Source organism: Lissotriton helveticus, chromosome 5_1 (assembly GCF_964261635.1).
Source record: "Lissotriton helveticus chromosome 5_1, aLisHel1.1, whole genome shotgun sequence".
Classification (NCBI taxonomy): domain Eukaryota; kingdom Metazoa; phylum Chordata; class Amphibia; order Caudata; family Salamandridae; genus Lissotriton; species Lissotriton helveticus.
Window position 1 is genome coordinate 1,524,290,078 of NC_136065.1, and position 22,306 is coordinate 1,524,312,383.

At 44.6% G+C, this 22,306-nt stretch overlaps 1 protein-coding gene across 4 annotated transcripts in view; it reads left to right on the forward strand.

Moving 5' to 3' along the window:
* The window catches only part of LOC144755526 (polymeric immunoglobulin receptor-like), a 222,536-nt gene that overhangs the window by 169,935 nt on the left and 30,295 nt on the right, over nucleotides 1–22,306 (forward strand). The gene's annotated exons all lie outside the window — the stretch shown is intronic.

Consider the following 22,306-nt stretch of genomic DNA (forward strand, 5'->3'; position numbering starts at 1 on the left):
CTAATTTATTTTCAGGTTCATAAGAAAGCACTGTAACGCGAGGGAGACTGCAGGCAGCAGGACCCGTGTGAACCCGCATGGAACAGACACTGCCCGGCCCGCTCCCCCTCGGTCCCCCCAGACTTCACAAACCGCCGCTCGCGCTCGTCGCCAGAAGACGGAACCTCAACCACTAGCTTTAATTTATGTACAAGTTTAAAAGAAAGCTTATACCTTTTGCTAGAACGTTGTCGTTAATTAGTAGCAAACTTATATCCTGTATATGGTGTCAATATACTTTCACACTAATATATGTATATACAAATTTGTGTCTTGCGAGTGCAACATTGTGTGGATGTTACAAAAAAGGTTAGAGGGTGGTGCGAGTCCTCTTGCCCTGCCCTTGGCCTCAACCTAACATACTTAAGGCGTCTCCAACCTGCCACGCTTAAAATGACCCTGCTTTGATGTTCATCAGACAATTCTGACGAACGCGCTATTTACAACACAGCTTTTAAGCATTAGAAGCAAGTGAGAGACGAAGACAAAGGCGCTGGTTACAACCAACGGGCAAAATGCCAGTGCAGACCACATGGCACCTGCCAAGTAGCAGTAGCCTGGCATGTGCCCCTCTACAGGTGCTGCCTCTTCAGTTTCACCTCGTCACAAAAATGACTGCTTGGAAACTGGAATTACGCACACCTGACATTTATCGATGTGAAAACCAGAATGTCGTTCTCTTTAATTTAAACCCGCAAAACCGGCCGCATACGCCTCTTCAAAGAGACTCTTCATAGCTCCTCCAGGGTATCCCCATGCCCGGTCAGAAGCATGGAAGCCCTGCTCAGCACCGCGCAGCATCCGCAACATGCATTTGGACACTATATGGTGCCATTGAATGGGAGTGTTTTCTCATTGCGCTTCACTTTGAAAAAGGACAAATGCCAGCAAACCCTCTGCATGCAAACAGCAGTTCAAGGGTTGCCTCTATCCGACATACTACCCCGGAACAATCCCATTCCTAACCTGCGGTGTGTGCGACCAACCAGCAGGATCCTAGTCTGTGCCAGTTCCTATCTGTGTTCTGTGTGCAGCTATTCAACAGCACTCTCCCTCAGAAAATGTGCTCATCCTTTGTGAATGATGTAGTTAAATATGCACCAAGACGGGGAGTGTTCTTAACACGTTTGTGAATATGTTTCAAAGAAGAATTGATTTATGCTAATAGCTGAATTGGAGCTGTGCTTCTAAAACGTTTTATTTTGGTGGGGCATGCCGACCATTGATGAAGAATATGAGGGTATGATGTCATAAAAAGTGTTACTGACATACTAATGTGGAGTAATTGCCAACAAGATCAAACGGTGCCTCTAATTGGAAATTCTAATTTTGTGACAAAACGTTACGCGAACCCACCGAAAGAATTTTGCAAATTTTTCGATATAATAATTGCTTAGGATCCATCGGCAGTACCAATTTAAACGAGATCAGCACTTATGTTCGAGTGCTCGAGGGGGGATCTAGGGGACCCCGTTGACGCGACCTGGCGGGAAGGGGAACAGCGCCTTACAGCGCAGGCGGCAGAATCAATCGCAAACCAAACCTACCCAACCGGTAGTCGTCGGACAGTGAATATTACGCCGATCCCCGGACTCCAGCGCCACTTTTCCCACGTGTCGCTGCTCAGCAACTACCGCAACCTGGGAGCACCAGCGACACAATCCTACCCAAACAACAACTTTCGCCACACACGCATTACTGCATGGTTAACCCACAGTCTACGATGTCAGGTCACAGAAAAGGTTCATTTTCTGTGCTGTTTGAACAGAAAATAAGCAGGGGTGTTTGCTCGGCTCCCCGTGGGAAAATATGATTTGCACTAGGGGCTCGTGGAGATCAGGAAGTTGCACAATAGCTTCTTTCCGAGGGACTCAAAGGAACCACAAAACTGCCACGCGCTCCCCCTGGAATTACCGGTATGGCCGGGGTATCCCTGCTGACAGCACGTTCTTTGTCTTCAGCCCGGCCTGAGGGATGCGACGTCACGCCGCAGCCAGGCACAGTGCATTGAATGCCCCACGCGCCCTCCTCTTCAGCTCTCAGCCTGGGGGCAAGATCCTTTCTATGAGAAGCAAAATTAACCGTGAGGAAACCGCCGCGGATAAATGCTGCTTTTCTCGGAGGAATATTAATAAATGCCAATAATGATATCAGCCCACTGTGGCTACGGAACTCTACTTAGGCCGCTTCCAATGTACTGGAAACACGTTCTCACTCAAAAGGCCTCTTTGCATTCCACCCGCCGAGCAACAATGGCGGCGGGCTCCTGTGGCCGGAAATGGCGGCGCAAAATGCATGGGCGGCCAGTGCCCCCCCCCGCCCCCACGGGACAAACCAGCACCCTTACACCGAAGTGCTGCCGCCCCCACGCCCGGGGACCTATTTACTTCCGCAAGCACAGGCCCCGTTCTGTGGCCTCTGTGCTCTTGCAACAATGGCGGCGGGCTCCCGTGCCCCCCCCCGCCCCCACGGGACAAACCAGCACCCTTACAAAAGGAAGGGTGGGAAGGCCCGTTGCCCACATCATGGGCTGCCCGAAGATGGAGCATGTTGCCGTGACCGCCGTGCAACAATGGCGGCGGGTCGCTCGTGGTCGGCAATGACGGCACAAAAGCGTAGCCGGCCAGTGCCCCCCCCCGCCCCCACGGGAGACAACGAAAGGCGGGAAGGCCCTGCCGTGCAGCCCTGCCATGCAGCGCATGGGCAACCCGGTGGTGGAGCATGTCCATTCTACCCTCGCACCCAACGCGGCGGGCTGCTCATGGCCGGCAATGCCCCTCCCTGCTCCACACGGGCAAACACAACAAACACGGCCGAGCGCTACTCCCGCGACCCGCAACCCCCAGCCCCCCCCCCGTGGCCGACACCACAGGGCCCGATCAACCAGGTCATGTCCAGGGATCAGGCCGGGGGGAGACTAGGTGGATGTTGCCCCATACCTCAAATTCTCGCCGACGAAGGGCAGAGCGCAGAGCAGCCACTACAGCGCATTACAGCACAGAGCAGCCACGGAAGCGGGAAAGAAAGGCCGAGCCAGGCTGCTGGGCAAGTATATACCTGAAAGCGCCCTCCCCCGTCCACAATGAGCCCTCCCCATTGGCTGTTGTCCGGGGGGGCAGCACCGGGGGCGCGCTGCAAGCTGCGCTCGCCAGATGTGTGGGACTAGGGCGCTGTCCCCCCATACTCCCCTTCGTGTCGTGGTGCCAGCGGCAGGGATGGAGGTCTGATCTCTGTATTAATAGCTATTCACAGGTGTCACAAACTGGGTCCTGTCTCACACCTAATAAAGTGGCAAGACTTTGCTGCTTCAACCAACTACTATATCAGTGATGGCACAAAATGAATGTAAGGTCACAAACTTGTCAGTGTGCAAAAAAACGGAGTGGATTGTAACCTCACATTAGCACATCGTTATCTTTGCTTTTACCTTTAGTGTACTGATTTGGTCGTGTTAAATGTCATCATTTATTTTCATTGGTAACATATTATGACTGTGAATTTTTTCCACCTGATCCCAGGCGAAAATGTTTGATACTTATGGTTTCTCTGTTTTAATTTCCAATTACTTAATTTGACGTTTTTGTACCGCTGATTAGTTAGTTGTGTAGATTGACTTTCACCTAGAACTTTTTATCAAGTCAAGGATTGTGTTGGATTGTCACGTTTTACTTATCAAATTTGAATCTGTTTACCTCAATTGTATACTACATGAACAATATACAAAATGAGCTCAACATTTCAATTTGAGGACCGGTAGGTCAGATTGTGCCATATCAGTTGAATATTTTGACAGTCATAGTGTTTGTTGTTTTTTTTTTTAATAACCATGTGCTTTAAAATGTCCTGGGCAGAGCTGGGCAGAGATCACTTGCAGAACATGCTCTCTCTTATAGTTCACAGTGCCGCCTAAACGTAATTTATTTTTCCCCTTTAATTTTATCCTCTCCCTCCTTATCTCACTCTTTAAAATGGATGTTGATTAAAGCAAAAACGTATACCTTTATGGCCTAAGGCCTGATTTAGAGTTTGGTGTATAGGGTCCTGCACTACAAACACTACCATGTCTGCCAAACCGACAGACAGTTCGCGGCTCTATTTACAGTCAGACAGACAGACATGCTTCGGACAATTGTGCACCTGCTGGTATCACTGGTTAAAACCTTACACAGACTGACTTGGGACATCATTCACACTATTTAGAGCGGGCAGTTTGATGTACTTTTTTTCTTCAGGACCGCCAGTAAAGGCCTGAGGATCCCAAAAAGAAAAATAAAGGAAAATGACCCCAACACCCTGGCAGAAAACTCCAGGGGTGTCAGGATTGTTAAAAAATGGTTAGCGAAAACAAACTCCTATTATGGGAGTTTGTTTATGAAAAAAAAAAAAAATTGCTGAGCAGCCACATGAACCATGGAGAATGCTCAGCAAACATTCAAATGCCTTCGGAGGAAACGCCAAGCTAGCAGAGAGCTTCACACAGGGCCGGCTCTACAGCGGTGCGGCCGGTGCCACTGCACCGGGTGCAGACTTGACTTGGGGGCACCTGTTTGCTACCAGCCACAGACCGTGAAGGGAGTTTTGGTGGGGCGGAGAGGCGGGGCGGGGAAGGGGCAGAGTGGGAGGTACTAAAAAACGGAGTAAGGTTAATTAAAGGTAAATAAACAATTTAATAAATAAAACGAATTTCGTAGCGCACCCTGCATCACATTTTGCGATGCAGGGCGCGCTACGAAATTCGTTTTATTTATTACATTGTTTACTTACCTTCAATTATCCATACTCCGATTTTTAGCACCCCCCGCCCTACCCCTCCCCCGCCCGCCTCTCCGCCCCACCGAAACTCCCTTCACGGGCCGTGGCTGCCATGCAAATCACAAAGTGAATAGAACATAAATAGGTCAGTGGATTACCGCTTTCCTCAGAGGCTTCCATTTGTTACTTGCAGTTTTCAAGTTAAACTCCTACTGTAAAACAGTGAGCTACTGTCATCAAAGAACTGAAATGCAGATGTCAAGTATAGATCAGAGCGTATTGATTTTTCCCCCAGACTTTCATTATCCCAATGTTTCACAAAGGGTTCATATGGGTAGAAATCATGTCTGATTATTAAAGAGAACCCCCAACCATGGTGTTACGTTTCGAATTCTGAGTTTGTGCTTCTCCAGACCAAGCCCCTCCTAAACTATAATGCCTACCAGTATGGATGGCATATACATCCTTACCCCTGTAGTTCTCTGTCTTATGTAACGTTTCCTATACATTGATTCACACATATATGATTGATTGTCTCTGTAATGTGTGTGCAATGTAAAGTGCTTTGACCCCCTTCATTTTATGAATGACCCTGTAAAACTAATTAAATGTATCTGAGAGAGAGTGGTTATGAAGACAGAAAAAGGGTGGTAGTGCGGGAATCTCTCGAGGAGGTTGTCATTGAGGGGGCGGTGGGGGGCACCAAAAATCATTGTCGCACAGGGCACCACCAGTCCTGTAGTGGGAATTCCGTTCTCCTACAGAACTGTGCATAGAGATTTGGAACCTCAGTGAATTAGGGTGGCCCAAAACTCACCTCAGTACCCAAAATCCCCTTACCGAGCTAGCTACAGTGTCTCATTGGTCATAACAACTTCCCAATGTTTAGACAGACCAGAACATGAACTTAGAATACCTCAGGTATCCTGGAACACATGAACACTCTTTTGTTATGCAATCATTTCAAACCAGAACGTGGAGTAAAAGAGGACACGTGCACATTTGAAATATTTATTTACTAATGCAGGGTTCTCAAACGCAGTATCTTAGATAATACAAGCAAACATATTATCACAAGCAAAGTTATCAGCATAGTTACTAATCCATAGAAAGCGAACGGTGACAGCATACTAAAATGCTAAAATGAATAGGAATTAACAACACCTATTTCTCACCCTCCCTAACTAGCATAGCATATTATATCTATGAAGGTCTCTTTGGGTTTTAGCAGGGCGGGCCCATACCTCAACATCTCAGTGGCAGAGGATCACATCATCTTCCACCAGCTCTCTGCATGCGAAGCACCATCAAGTGTGTTACGTGTGCTCTCAGCAAAGCATTATAAAACGCGCGTAAAGCCAGATTTTGGCAGCAGCTGCATTCATGTTATGTCTAGAAAGGTGCGAAGATCAGACCTCACATCAACACTGTGTCGAGTTATCCTTGGAAGCTTCAACACTCACTGTGCAGACATATTTTACCAAACAAAGCTGATATCAGAGAAATAACATATTATTCTCATGTAAATCACAACGCTCTTCTAGGTTGAAAGCTAAAATAACAATTATGTGTTGTGTGCAAAAAGCAGCAAAAGGAAAAATGGCGTTTAAACATTTTAATAAGCTCATGCTAACTTAACACGGTATATAGGTAAGCAGTAACTATATGACACCCCCCCCATGATTAGAGCACGGACAAAATAAGGAATGTAGAGTGTACCATGTAGCGGGAATTGTAAGACCAGAATAGGGGCACATCATGAAAACAGAGTTCAATAATAACTAATCAGGTCAATTTGCAAAATCTGGTGAAAAGATCTTATAGAGGTCAAGTAAAAAGTTCTCAACCATGCCAATTCATTATTCACTATCACTCAAGTCAATAGGTCTGGGTGTGCAAAAAAATGTTTGTACGCAAAAGGTCCCAAAATTCCGTAATTAAGAAGCGGCTATCATCAAAAGTTTCGAAAGTTTTTTAGGACAGGACTGAATATGCAAAATACGCAGCAACAGCCTCCAGCATGAAATCACTGTCATCATCCGAAAACAGTTCAGCCATCCAATTCATTAGTGGGAAAGAACATATATGCTCCTCCAGCACCGGAGCCTCTAGCATCATCAAAGGACAACTTGGTGGGTTCTCAATATAGCTTTGTGCCAAGAAATCTTGCGCCGCTGCCAGTACGTTCCATTGACCCATTAATCCATGCATCGCTGCCAAGGCCATAATCCTTTCGCCAGAACAAACCAACTCGTGAGTAACAACGGGACTCATCAAGTGATTAAAATCGACGTCAGGAGACACCATCTTGCAGAGACACAAATCAAGGGCCCAGTCGAAATCGCAGCTCAGGCAATGAAACACAGGCTGAACACATGTGAAATAGGAAAATCGAAAAGAAAATCGAAACGCCGTGCTGAAAGTCGCAAGCGGCAGTGTGCCATAGTATTCAATCATCCAGTTGCGAAACCGCGCCAGGTGGGGCTGAGCGGCTTCTAACACAACGGCATCCATTTTTAATAAAACAAAATATCACCAGAACGCCTGGAGCCAGCACCAGCAAAACCGGAAAGCCTCCAAACAGGCTTGAAAATATAGAATGGAAGAAAGCAGGGATGACCCCAAATATTTTCTCGAAGGAAGTCACGAGACCACCGCTAACTATTTTAAAAAAGTGTGCGAGGCCAGAAGTGGAGGAGGCATTAAAGATTTGATGGACCAGCTCGCTGAAATGCAATGGGAAATCAGTATTCAATAGCGCTTGCACTTCTGTGCGCGTGTCAGCTATGTGAAGGACAAATGTTTCTCGAGTCGAACGCAGGGCCACCTCTTTTTGAGACAAAAGGGCTCTTATTCTACTCATACCATTGAACTCTGCTTTCAAGGTTGGGATACGCGGCCAGATGGAAACATCTGAATTCCCATGTGTAGGAGGATACAGAACGTTTTTGCAACACACCACACGTTCTGATACGGTTACCACATAAGCGATACCTCTAATTAACCCACAACAGTCTTCGTTATTTAAAAGTAAATAACTGCCATTTGCCAGTAATGTAAAAGTAGGAACGGTTGCGGGAACTGGAGTACCTTTCAAAACACAGGCTAAATTTGGCCGGTCCTGGTTACAAGAACCGTGCAATTGGATGTGTCTACAAATTAATGAATGATCCGGGGTTTCTGTGCACTCCTCCCCTTTAAGATAAACCTCTTTCTCGTCTTTCAGGCATCGATAAGTGAATGGAAGAGACCATGCTTCATTTAGAAATGAACTTCCCAGCGGTTCATATCTACCTATTGCGATATATCACATACAACTTGTAAATTTATACAAAGCAAATGGTAATGTAATTAACCCGTGTATAAGCCACGTCGCAGCAGTGGCTTCTGCCACAGAGAACGCTAAAGACTCCAATCTCTGAATGTGTAACATGGAAAAAGTTGCATCTCGCATCGAAAGTATGCGCTGCTTGTCAGTCAAATTGAAAGGGGCAAAGAGAGAGGACACGTTCATGTAAGTCCAAGTCACCCGCCCAGACTTAAGCGTCTGCAGAGTCCATGCAAATTGCATAATGGAACGCAATTGATTCTGACCATGGTATAATACAGACACCTCATCTTGCACAATATCAACAACAGAAGACACAATGTTATCTAACCTGTAAATGCGGGAAGAAAGCATGTTAATACTGTTAGCCACAACTGCAAGTACTTTTTTTAAATTAGCTTGATCAATAGCTCTAAGGCGTGTAGCAGCCTCAATTTGTGAAGTCTTCCAGATTTCATTGTAAATCGCATATGTCATTCTTTTAGATCGACCACTAGCCGGGCCTTTAATGAAATCGTTTAAATCTACATCATCAGTGAGCGTTGATAGATGCAGTTTAACTGCAGCCAATGTAGAATGTTTCAGCCAATTCTGACATAATTTTCCTACCGAATAAGTTGTGACAGAATGGTCAGTATCAAAGCGGGGATCAGGCCTGACATGTGTAAACCCATCAGCTAAACCCAGAAAACGATGTTGGTATGAATCTGAACTTCTGTGCCACATCAGCCAACCTTTTGGATCCAAACTGGAAATGTTAAAGGACGCATTTTGCAATAAGGCCTGCAATTCATTAATGGAAAACTGTGTAACATTATTCCAACCGGAATATTCTTCTAAATCAGGGACAGTAGGTGTATTTAATTTTTTAGAAGTAGCCAATCCAAAGCATGTCGTTTGAGAAATGGTAGAATTTAAAAATAACATATGATTTGGTATGAGACATGCACGGTGCAAAGCCTCAGTGCCTTGTACCTGCCAACTTTTAGAACCCCAAACTGATTTAAGGTCAATGGTTTCCTTCCGTAGCTCGTAGCCTTCTACAGCCAATTCGTCTAGAAAGGACTTCGAATACAACAATTTCGTATCGGTAAGTCTAACCTTGGAAATGGACTTCTGAGTCATTTTGAAATAAAAAGACTCGGGATTGGACTGATTAAAATCAGTAAAATAAGTGTACTTTTTCAAAAAAGTACTCAAACTGCCTTGTAAAGGGGCTGGGCAATGTTCCCACTGAGTGTAATTTACAGTATCCCTTTTGGAATTGGTTTTATGCAGATAATGGTTGCCAAAATGTTGGAAGCAAAATAATTCACCATAATTAGCAGAATCTAAGTATAAATCTTCAGCATCAAAGGCAGCATAATATTTCAAATCAGAGAATAATGATTCTACGGCCTGAACATCCCAATCATCAGAACGTATGTTTTGTTTCACAACATCTCCCATGTTAACTCTAAGCACATTTGGGACATTAACCACTTCAGTAGAGCCATGGATTTGAAACTTAACCGCATCCCACACAATCCCATCAAGAACAGGCCAAGCAGTGATGTTAACAAAATGCAAGTCTCTCTTCAGTCGGTGTGCTGAATGTGACGAGGAAAGGGGGGCCAAAGTTCCATTAAGATGCAAAATGCATGATCTCTCTTCAACATAGTGTCCTTTGACAAGGCGAAAAAAATAAAACACAAAACCAATTGACATAAAAAGGTATACAAAAAAAAGCACCAGCCAAATATATGTCCAAGGAGGGATCAAAAAATGTTTTTTAAATAACGTGGCATAAATCGCAAAACGTGAGGACTTGTTTGAATTTTGAGAAACAGTGTCAAAAGAGAATCTGAATTCTGTGGCCAAACGTGTTTGCAAATCCGGCATCGATAAGTCAGTTGGGTAAGTGTAATCTAGTTTATCAATGTGATCAATTGGTAAAGTACTTAATAAAGGACTGGAAATGGCAGGCATCTCCAGGGCCACCTCAGGCATAGGATTAGAAGAAGTGGCCAAAACAGAATGTCTCACAATCAGAGGACAGGAGACCGCCAGAGTCATACTAAGAAGAATCGGCCACTCTGTGTATCTTGACATTAACAATAGAGATAAACCTGTTTTCCTTACGACCAGGTAGTGGAGGTAAAATGACTGTTCTTGTGCCCTTCACTCCAAGCACAGGAACCGGAGCTCGATATGAAGGACCAAATTCTTTCTTGTTATCGATCTTCTCTCAAACCAGTTCTCCAACTTGGGGTAGCCAGCCAACTACCGGGATCTGCAACGCATCATCCGATGTGGAGGGCAAATGTTCCTTTTCAAGACTGTCTCTGGTCTTTTGTAGATCCTGTAAAACATTGAAATGGTAATCTACGTCAAAGGTTGTGGCGCGGGACACGGCATCTAGACCGTCAAGGTCCGGGACAAACATCTTGATACCAAAGAGCATTTCGTACGGGGTCCGCCCACCCAGAGACCTTCTAGGGAGATTATTAAGAGCACCCTGCATGCCATTGAGGTGGGCCAGCCAGTTTCTGCCAGTGCCTATAACTCGTGCTGTCAAAGATTGCTTTAATTCACGGTTCATTCGTTCCACTACACTGTTACCCTCAGGTCTGTAGGGAGACGAAAACTTGACTTGGAACCCCATCGAAATCATGGCATCCTTATACGCCTTAGAGGCGAAAGCCGGACCCTGATCCAAATGGAAAGTGCCACAGGCAAAAATCCCTACAAAGACACGCAAATCTCTTATGACAGTCCGTGAATCAGCGCTGCGATGAGGCCATACCCACACAAGGCGTGTGCATGAATCAACTGCTACTAAGATGTACTTATACGCAGTATCAGAAGAAAATGGACCGCAGTGATCTAAATAAACACAACCCAGCGGTTTATTAGATATGTACAACTGTGTCTGTGGCGGACGTGCAGCAGTCGAAGGTTTAATCTGCTTGCAAATGTCACATTGAAGGACATAGTCGCGCGTCTGTTTGTACAGTCCCCGCCACCAGAAATGTTGTTGTAATTCAGCTACAGTGGCCGAGACACCCGCATGCGCAGATGCCACACCTTCATGCGCCGCTGTAATCAAGCTAGCCCTGCGATCCGAGTTGGGAATCAAACGTTCTCCAACTTCAGGAATTTTCAAAAAAGGAACCTTATCGGGACTTAAGTGGTATGTGTACTTCGAAGGGAACCCCGTAGGATGTTTACTTCCCTTCTCAGTGGCAGCTACACCCGCCAAGATGTCATTATCAATCTTACTTTTGGACCGTGTAACTTCTGCAACTAAATATGTAGATACCGCTGATTTCGCTGCTTCATCAGCGAGCGAGTTACCAACAGCGTGAACTCCCACACACTGATGGCCAAGAGTATGAATCACAAACACGAGGGGCAACTGCTCTTTGAGCTCAGCCACTCAAACCCAGATCATTTTATGTTTTATTGTGCTACCCTTGGAATCAGGAAAGTCATTCTGAATCCAAAAGAACAAGTATTCATTGTAAGACTGGACACAGTAATAGGAATCACTCAAAATAAGAGTCGTCACACTAGGATCTGCGTACTCTAACGCGAGGAAGAGAGCACGAAGCTCTGCCAATTGCGCGGAGCAGTCCCCTAGAGTCTGCCTGTGCACAACTCTGGACTTGAACTCATGGCACCGACCACAATGGCGCTTGTGGAAACGTAGGCGTGTTTAGAGCCATGCGCAACCTTCGCCGAACCATCAGTATAAATGATGCAATGGAAATCCTTCAAAGGTCGCATTGCTAAAGGAGCTAGATGAATGAATTCATACTGTAAATACTCCTGCGACCGTAACGTGGCGTCAAAAATAAACGTGACATCCTGAGATGTCAATGATGCAGCCCATTGAATCCACCGAGGGTGCAAAGCTTTAGAGTTTGGTACACTGGCTTTCGTAACTGCCTCCAAGGCAGGACACGGGGTAACAACCAACATGCGTTTTCCCAGTGACAGGGCACGTTCTTTAAGAATTGCCATCTGCACAGCCATTAAAACTTTCTCCACAGTGGAAAATCGCATTTCAGCCGAAGTGTACAAGTGTGACTTGTAAGCAATAGGTACTGTGTCTCCTTCATTAAAAGTAAGGTACGTGAAACCCACCGTCCCAGGGATGATTCTTATCACCAGATTGGTGTGGTTATCACGAGTCAGTAAGAATTTAAAAGCGAGCAGATCAGCCTGCAAGGATTGCAAAATAGCTGAGTGCTCAGGCAGCCAGCATGATTTGGAAAAGGTTGGTTGTATCAAAGCATACAAAGGCTTGATACGCTGGGCATATTCCGGAATGTATGTCCTTCTGAAATTTAAGAAACCCAGTAAAGACTGTAATTTTTTCAGTGTTGTCGGAGCGTGCAGCTGTAGGCATTTCTCCAGGAAGTGAGGAGCCAAACCTCTACCTTCATTGTTGAGCTCATAGCCCAGAAACAACACTGTGTACTCTGCAATGTGCGATTTTGCGAAGTTAAACTTGTAACCCATGTCTGCAAAGTTACAAATAATGCTGTTTACTCGACACAGATGCTCCCAAAGTTCGTCGTCTGTGAGATATATTTCATCCACATACGAGCAAAAGAGAGACAATGCGGGCAGTAAAAATCCCAGGACTATTCTTATAGCCCATTGGGAGACGCCGAAAACTTTTTTGGACAGCGCCGCATGTAAAGGAGGTCCATTGGGAACTAAGACCATCCAATCGATGGGCAGAAAAACCGTTGGAAATGTCAAGCGTGGTCTTAAAACGCTTACGCACAAGAGTATTCACCAGGGCAGAGCCGTGAGTATTCTGTACTGCACGGTTACGGCAATGCGAGTTTAAATGCCGGTAATCCAACACCAAATGATATGAACCGTCAGGCTTGGTTACAGTAAAAAGAGGGTTATTCATTGGTGACACACATGTTTCAATTACACCCTGATATTCCAATTGTTCAAGGATTGCCGCGACGGAAGCCTTCGCTTCACGCCGTATGGGATATTGAGGTTGAGGCTGCGGCTGAGACCGTAAAGGAATTTCGTGGTTCGGGGACAATTCATCCCAACAGCCGGCGCTAGAGCCTTAGCCCACTCTTCTGCAAAATGCAGCACATCCTCTTTCGAGACTGTGCTCGCGAAACTGGGTAGGATTACCTCCTCCCCTCGCGGTGCTGCGAGAACAAAAGGTGGGGGCCAGTCAGCCTCCGAAAGCAAAATGTCATACGTAGACGAAAGATTTTCCCAAAATACCCCTTTTATGGTACGTTGTATGTCACCTTCGATTAACAGGACAACTTCATAAAGTCTATCAGGGGGAGCAACTCTTGTATCAGCTGTTTCAATCACAACATAAATGTCAGTCGCTGTCATCTTCAGTAGTGGACGCAGGGCCTCTCTCACTATGGTAATCTCTGCCGCACTGTCCAGCAAGGTCAGAGCCCAAGTCAGATTCCGAAGCCGCGTTCTCACTATCTGTGGCATATCGATGCGCTGTTAAAGCCGCGACTTTCTTTTTGGCAAACTGCGGTCTCTTCGGCGTTGAGCCGTCCTGCTTTCCTGCACCGTCTTTCGGGCGGGGCTGGTCGCTTCCTTGTTGACCACCCCGACCCCTTCCGCCTCCTCCACCACCGGTCACCGAGGCCGATGATTCCTGAAAGGAACGAGGAGAACGTTGATCAGAAACCTGAAATCGATCAGGTGATTTAATCTTCGCGCGATCGCGCAAGTCATAAATATGTTCTGTTTGCGCAGTTAACGGAGACGCAGGACGAGATTCCTGTGTCTGCTGTTGTTGTTGTTGCTGTTGCTTACCCTGTTTTTGTTTTTTAGGCCAATTTTGTTTCTTGGACTTGGGCTGAACCTCAGTTTCTGAATTCTGCCCTTGGGGTTGCTTTTTCTCTTTGACAGAAAAAGGCTTTAGACCCTTGCTATTGCGACCCACGGTTTTATAAACAGCCACAATAATCCTCGCTAACTGTTGGGGTTTCTCGGCATCGGGAATCGCCGCCAAAGCATTGGCTACCTGAAAGTTCACTGCACCCCCCTTGACATTGGCAAGAATGAGATCGCAAACTATATCAAAGGAGCCACACAGGCGCATACCCAATTCAACCGCAGCCTCCGGTCCGTGATCATCTTGAACACGTTTTATGATCGTAGGCAGGACAGCCATAGATGGAGTGCCATAACACCTTGCGTAGACCGCCGCAAACTTTTTACCCCAGGTCTCACAGTCAGCGAGTTCAGGAGCCAAATCCTTTGGTAAACTAATTGTTAAAATCCTGTGTTTGTCACCAGGAGTTGTATTAGGAAATACTGCTTCCAGTTGGTCAAATTTTTCGGCAAGCCAGAAAGGAAAATCATCCTTCTCCAGGGGACGCTTACCCATTACAGCATTGACCATCACAGGACTGAGTTTCAATCCGCCCTGTCCGGCTGGAAGCGCCGCACCCCCCGGGGGCCCACCAGGAAGATTACGATCTATGTATTGCACTAAGGCTCGAATCACGGCAATAGAGACTACATGTAGCCTACGAACTTCAGCAAGGGTACAATTGCCGTGATTAGGATGAGGAGTAAATCCAGCCAAAACAGGCCAATTTGCGCCGGGAATGGACAAAGGACCTAACCTCGGAGCGGTTATGGAATGGGGTAGGGCGCCACCAAACCAAACTCGATGCTGCCAAGTATCAATAGGAACTTCCTGTGCTCTGTACGGAGTATATTCATTTGGTACCGGAGAGGGAGTGTAATTGTGGAACACTCCAGAGTTAGTGTCCACAGCCGGAAACGTCACCCACGAATAGAACAGTTTGTATGGGTAAGCAGCATCCGCACTCACCACCAATATCATAGCCAAGCCCTCCAGAGGCACTTGGTAAGTCTGCAAATGATTGCGCACCGCAATGCGACTATGCTGAGGAATGTCAACTGCCTGGGCCATGACTGCACAGGAATGTAGAAAAACAAAGTAAACTTTGTAGCACAACTGGGTAGTAATTCAAGAAAAACGTTTAAGAAAGATTCAAGCTGGAAAAGACCTATTTAAAAAATAGGTAGGTTTTGTCCGACACCACCGTTTTCCGGAAACTACAGTGAAGGGGTTAAGGATTGAATTATATACTACTCGGGTGTCATGATATAAGACCAACAATGTTGGGCGCCATGTAGCGGGAATTCCGTTCTCCTACAGAACTGTGCATAGAGATTTGGAACCTCAGTGAATTAGGGTGGGCCAAAACTCACCTCAGTACCCAAAGTCCCCTTACCGAGCTAGCTACAGTGTCTCATTGGACATAACAACTTCCCAAAGTTTAGACAGACCAGAACATGAACTTAGAATACCTCAGGTATCGTGGAACACATGAACACTCTTTCGTTATGCAATCATTTCAAACCAGAACGTGGAGTAAAAGAGGACACGTGCTCATTTGAAATATTTATTTACTAATGCAGGGTTCTCAAACGCAGTATCTTAGATAATACAAGCAAACATATTATCACAAGCAAAGTTATCAGCATAGTTACTAATCCATAGAAAGCGAACGGTGACAGCATACTAAAATGCTAAAATGAATAGGAATTAACAACACCTATTTCTCACCCTCCCTAACTAGCATTGCATATTATATCTATGAAGGTCTCTTTGGGTTTTAGCAGGGCGGGCCCCTACCTCAAAATCTCAGTGGCAGAGGATCACATCATCTTCCACCAGGTCTCTGCATGAGAAGCACCATCAAGTGTGTTACGTGTGCTCTCAGCACAGCAATATAAAACGCGCGTAAAGCCAGATTTTGGCAGCAGCTGCATTCATGTTATGTCTAGAAAGGTGCGAAGATCAGACCTCACAACAACACTGTGTCGAGTTATCCTTGGAAGCTTCAGCACTCACTGTGCAGACATATTTTACCAAACAAAGCTGATATCAGAGCAATAACATATTATTCTCATGTAAATCACAACGCTCTTCTAGGTTGAAAGCTAAAATAACAATTATGTGTCGTGTGCAAAAAGCAGCAAAAGGAAAAATGGCGTTTAAAATATTTTAATAAGCTCATGCTAACTTAACGCGGTATATAGGTAAGCAGTAACTATATGACAGTCCTGGCTTCACACAGGGCAGGCAGTGTCTCCCAGGGTAGCAGGGGGTATTACCTTCACTGCCCTAGTTGACAGTGGACTGATCGCCAACGGCAAACAAGGGTACTGCTCTTTATCTTGCTTCACTGTTATTTCTATGCCATTGCCTGTAAAGCCCTATGCCCCCAGTGCTATTTCAAGAATATAAATAAAAGAAATAACGAATGGTGGCTGGATCTGATATGTGGAGAGTGTATCATCCTAGATAATTACAGACTGTTTCTCACAACATAAACCATGCTAATAGAGACAGTAGATTTCTGGCTCTTGGGTGGTCCATTGCTATAAAAGTCTTTGATATCAGATTTATTACCTACCACATTGCTTGTACTAGAACCCTTTAACTCTCTCTCCAAGTCTCTTTCATAGAGAGGTTACTGAAATCCCAACAGTTACCTCTAAATGATTTGTTCTGGTATTTACAATACATTCAGAATGAGTGTAAAAATAAATGAAGTCAGTCTGCAGCAGATCATTGGTTTCAATGCATTTTTATTGATTTTTTTTCAGAAAGAGATAATAACATAGAAAGAAGGAAAAACAATCCATTTTGTTATTGTAGCACCATAAAACTACCACGTGCAGTCATACAGCGTAACGATACATACAAGCTGTTATATGATACAATAAGAATCCCTTAACTTAAAATGGACAAAACATTTGATGTCAATCGCGATTGATATTTGATGACAGTCATTTAAGATTTTCAGAAAATGGCAGAGTATAATAGTAACCCCAGTAAACAGAAAAGACAATGAAAGCAAGGAGAAGAGGGGAGACGCAAGAGTGAGAAATAAGAGAAAGGTGGGGAAGAGGACAGGGGGAGATTAGCATTCAAGTGGAACCGGGTCAACAGGCAATAAAAACATTTGAGGCATGTATGAAGTTGCAGATGACCTGGGCTAGTGGAAAGACTACACACCAGATGTCTCCTCTATACATCTACCAAGTGGGGCCAAATATTGGTAGATAACCTAGTGGAAGTCTTCAGAGGGCTGTGAGAGGTATGAACGCTACTGATGTATGTAACCCAGGCCCACCATGTGCGGAAAGAGATGCGATTAGCAGATTTTTAGTCACGTAAGATCTGCTTTGCAGCAATACTTAACAGCAGATCAAGTTGAGCATACTCAGTTCGGTTCACTGTGTGAGGGGAATTGTGGATAAAAGCAGACTCAATATGACTAGGAATGCCAAATGTAATAGGTTGGTTAGAAATATTGGAGACTCGCTTTGCAAGACTTTCTCAATTTACATTTAGTAGTATGCAGCCAAAAAACGTGTTTAAGTTCCTCTGGCTCCTTTTAACTGTTCCAGCATATGTTTAATTCAATAAAGTGAAGTTTGGCTAGTCTGCCCAGAAATCAGTATGCAAAATGAAGCGTGTACAATTTTAATTGTGTGAGGGAGGGCATGATTTTGTGTTCTGGAGCTTTGGTGGTGGTTGTGTTGGACCAAGTTCTGCATCGGGAGGTGTACTATTAAGATTTCTAAAATGTTTTTCCCACATGGATGGGAGAGGGGAGTAGAGTTTATCCTTATGGGATGTTAAAAACTTGTCGGTTTTGAGGGGTTGTGATCTGATGCTAACCATTTCAATATAAGGGAAGCTATCTCTGGATCTCTAATTAGGTCGATTTCAGATATTTGCGCTTTTCACTTTAGGAACGTGTACAAATCTAGGTTTAAGGAGGTTTTAATAAAGCTGAAGTTCAGCGCACGACAGGGTCCTGGAAGCAGAGTACAGATCTTTGACTAGTGAAATGCCTCTCTCCAACTAATGGTGCCCATAAATGTCTGTTAGCTTATTTTCGCTCTTTCCACAATTTCTGACCGATCGAAGGGTGGAGTTTGATGTATGTTTTTTCCCACAATAATATGGTGGGGAGAAGCCACCTCTTATTCTATACAACACCAGTTGGGCTGGGTGTCAGTGTTATCTAGAAACTATTGTGCTCCTTGCATGGCATGATAGGCAGTTTGATTCTTGAACCAATTAGGGAGGTTAAATCCTCCATCTTTATGATGTAGTTCTAGTTTTAACACGAGATTCCGGCCTTCTGGTGCAGCAGGATATTAATGCTTCACAATGTGACCATTCAGTTTACAAAGTAAAGTGGGCAAATGGTCTGCCAAGCAAAGAAAATGTTTTCTATCTCAAGTTAACAAGCTTCTAAAGAAGAATGGTTTAACAAGAGAAGAAAGTAGCTATTTACTAGCATCACAATAAGTACTGAAGAAGCCAGAGCACCCTTTGTTAACTTAAGGGAGAAATGGCTAGAAGAGCGAAAAATGTGCAGTTATTTTCTTCAACTTAGAAGAAAGGAAATCAATTATGAATACAATTCTCAGCTTTGATTATAATGGGTATTGTTTCTTGTGAAAGGAAAGAACAAGGGCAATTTGCGTCCATCTTACACCAAAATGTATGCTCCTCGGACGTCTTTGGGAACGACTGCTTTATAAAAAAATATATAATGCAAAGCACATATTGAAATCCCACTAGAGAGCGCTGTGCGAAGATAACATTTACCATAGACGTGTTCTGCAGTTATATTTTCTTCTATAGTGCGCACCTGCTGCTGGAGTGGCAACATGGCATTCTCACTGCTCAGAGCTATTCCAGGCAGATCATGTTTGGTTGTGTAAGTCTGAGGTTGTAATATGACCTATGTGGGAAGAGTTGGTTGAAGAGAATGCCAGAAGCGTCCCAGCAACAGAAGGATACAAACCAAGGTTATTTATACACTGTTGCCGGGACGCTGCTGCCATCGTGCCACACACAGTTCCTCCCAATCACATGTTCCCGTTTAGCTCCTATAAGGAGCTGACGAGCAGACGTACTCTAATTTGGTGGCCTGGATGTTGCACCCTAGATCCAGTCACCCACCTCCTACAGAGCAGTGTGGGTGCTTTTATCTTGCATTGGAGCAATCTTCCTTTTTTGAGGACACATCCTGCTTACGTCTTGGGCAAGTGGCCAATCTCTTCACCAAGGATTATGCCTTGGATTCCTTTCTCGCCATCCCTTCAGAGTGTCAACAAAGGCCCTCCTTCTTGGGCTCAGCTGTATCTAGGAGAGTCCTCATGATGATCCCGCCATGTTCTAAGGGCTTGAAAAGTTGACTTTACTCATGAACTCTTTTCCTATATTGTTTATAAACCACGAACGGGACAGCTATTTTTTAATTACCCTTTTCAAGGGTATGTATCCCTGTTGAGAGAGCATGGAGCATGTTTGTTTCACCCTCGCCGCTGTACACTGTTTTAACAAAGAAATATTTTCATGTTTATTGCTTGAATAAATACCATTTGGCTTACAAGATTGTTATATTTATTTGTCTAGGGGCCACTCTTTTTAATTTTAACGCTTTACCCAAGGTCCCTGATGAGACTCTGGTTCCCTTGTTTTGTAGAAATTAAAACAACCAGCAGTAAAGTGCACTTTAGTAAAGATCGCACATTAGCAAAAGGTATATCACATGAAAATTACCCACTTTGCAGTTAGGAACTTTTATTTTTAAGCTTCTTTGGTATGGGAAAACTCTTCATGCTTTCATCACTGTCACATGCTCATGGTGAGAACACACTTTTCACAGCTACATGTCACTATACCCTGCACTGAATTTTTAAATATTATGGTGTTTGGCTGTTGACCTTCAATCAATACTGACTTGTGAGCAACAAGGGCTAATGTATCAAAGTATTTCTCATGTCACTTCATGCGATGTGCCAGAATCAATGGTCAAGTGAGTTCACTTTTTGTGATGTCAACAGGTTAAATGTTGTGTGATGTTACTCGGGGCAAATAAACTGGAGACTTGACTTTCATTCTCCAATATACCATGCAAGATTGAGAAGCATGCTGTTTATAACTGTGAAAATATGCCTTTCCTTGAGTCTATATTGACCTGGTCAGGTCTGATGCTAGAGGGGGAGGTAGCCACTGGATGGGGGCAGAGTCTGATAGCACAGATCAACACTGAAAATGTGGTTGTGGTATAACAGAAAAGGCCAAAAATGTGATCCCTACTAATGCACCTCTGCTGGAGTTTCTGCAGAACCATGAAGCCAGTGGGGGTGTGCGCATATGTATTAAGAAATAATAGAAATATCCAATGCAGCTAAGATGGTTGACAGAGACTGGTTTTCTTGTATATTGGTACATTGACAGTCATCATCCAGGAGGTTGACAAACTCCTAAATGCTGCAAAGACGGACAAGCACATACCGAGAATGGGCATTTAGCAATCCTGCTGGACACCCATACGATGCTCTGTACATCATCTTTGGTTCTTGAAGATCCTCTTCCAAAAATGTTAATGATGTTATCAAGGTCGATTAAAATGATCACTAAAGAAGGAATCGCAATCTGTTTAGCTGATGTTCACCTTAGTATACCCCTTGTTTGTGCTCATTTGACTGCATGAAGAAGCAAAACTGCACAAGGTCTTTCTTCTTCGTATCATCCTGCTATCGATTCCACCTATTTTTAGTGAAGATATTATGCATTTTAATCAAGGATTCATAGTGTGGCCTGGTCATCCTCATATTTAATGAATCTCAACCATGTTGAACCAACACCTGCTGCTAGGATTTCTGTTCCGTGCTTTCAGCATTTAACCAATATATTGTTACCTTTGATATATCATGTTTGAGCTTCTTCATGCCTATGTTTTTTTGGGTATTTAATTTGACGTAGAGATTGCAAAAAAGTGCACCATTGGCCAGTTGCTTTTTCTGGAATCCTACTTGTGGTATGCCCTTTATGCTTTGTAACTGGGACCACATGTCCTACTTCTCGGGTTCCTGCATTTAAACTTTCAGTGCTTAGTTCAACTTAGTGCTCCATGTCACCTTGACATGTCCCAATACAGCACATTCTATGTCCAGTTCCTCTTCTCCACATTTCTTTTTTGGCAATCCTCTTCACTCCCAAAAACATAGGTTATTGTTGTTTCTTAGTCTCCATTTTATGTTTAAATATTCATAGATTTACCAGTCACTCGGTTTTATGCTAGCATTTAAAATCTGGTGGGCCAGCTGTCCTACGATGGCCACACCAGGAGCATCCGGCCTACTAAATGTGGAGCTGTTAGACATTTTTACCCCTGACACGGCCCCTGCATTCATGGCTGGAGTGGCTCCTAGGAGAAATAAAACAGTGGCATTCGGTCCATTGTATCATTTCAACATAGCAGTCCTTCTTTCAAATTAAGAGTATGAATGTGCCCCACATCTTTGAGTTTTCTCCCACTGCATGTGAGCATTCTCAGACTTTTTCTGATTAGGACTAAGGTTGGGCGAAAAATTCCGCTGAGTTTGCTAAATTCTGCTCACTCTGTGATACGCTGGTGACACGGAGTTCCCGGGCAAAACTCCTCCAACTGCTGTATGGTGTTGTTTTTTCTCACATGTGGATCGCCAATGGTAAGTTGACAAGCAAGTGCGAGAATCGGCGTCCCATAGCGAGATTTCTCAACATGGGTGATTGCGACTTATCGCAGTAAGAAAGCTGCTGCTCAAGTAAAAAATCTACTCGAGCTGCAGCAAAGAAGCAGCCCCTGTAGAGCACCAAGTGGTGGCTTTTGTGCTGATTTTGTAGCATGGAACAAGCTCCCGACGCTAAAAATAAGCATGAGCGGTTGTAATATGCTCAGAATACTACAGCGGTGCGACGTGCCAGTTCTGCATGCGGAACTCCATGGAATCTCGCAGATTTTTCATGTAACTTTGCAGAATTCTGCAGAGTGAAACTCAGCGTGTTCTGCGGATTGAAATCTGCAAATTCTGCCCACCCCTAATTAGAACTGTCATGGACTTTCATAGTTTACATAGCGGACTCCAAGACATAGGACCCAGGTGAGAATGGTGCCAGAGTGGCCACTTCCAACCGTGTTGAGTTTCCTGGTAGAAGTCTCCGATGGCGGCAGCCTGCCATCAGAAATACCTTCTTCCCACAACAATAAAGTAGATGGGCTAGTGATGGGGGGTAGACAGACACCACGTTTTGGCAGATCCCTTGGCACCCTGCTGCCACTGTTTTCT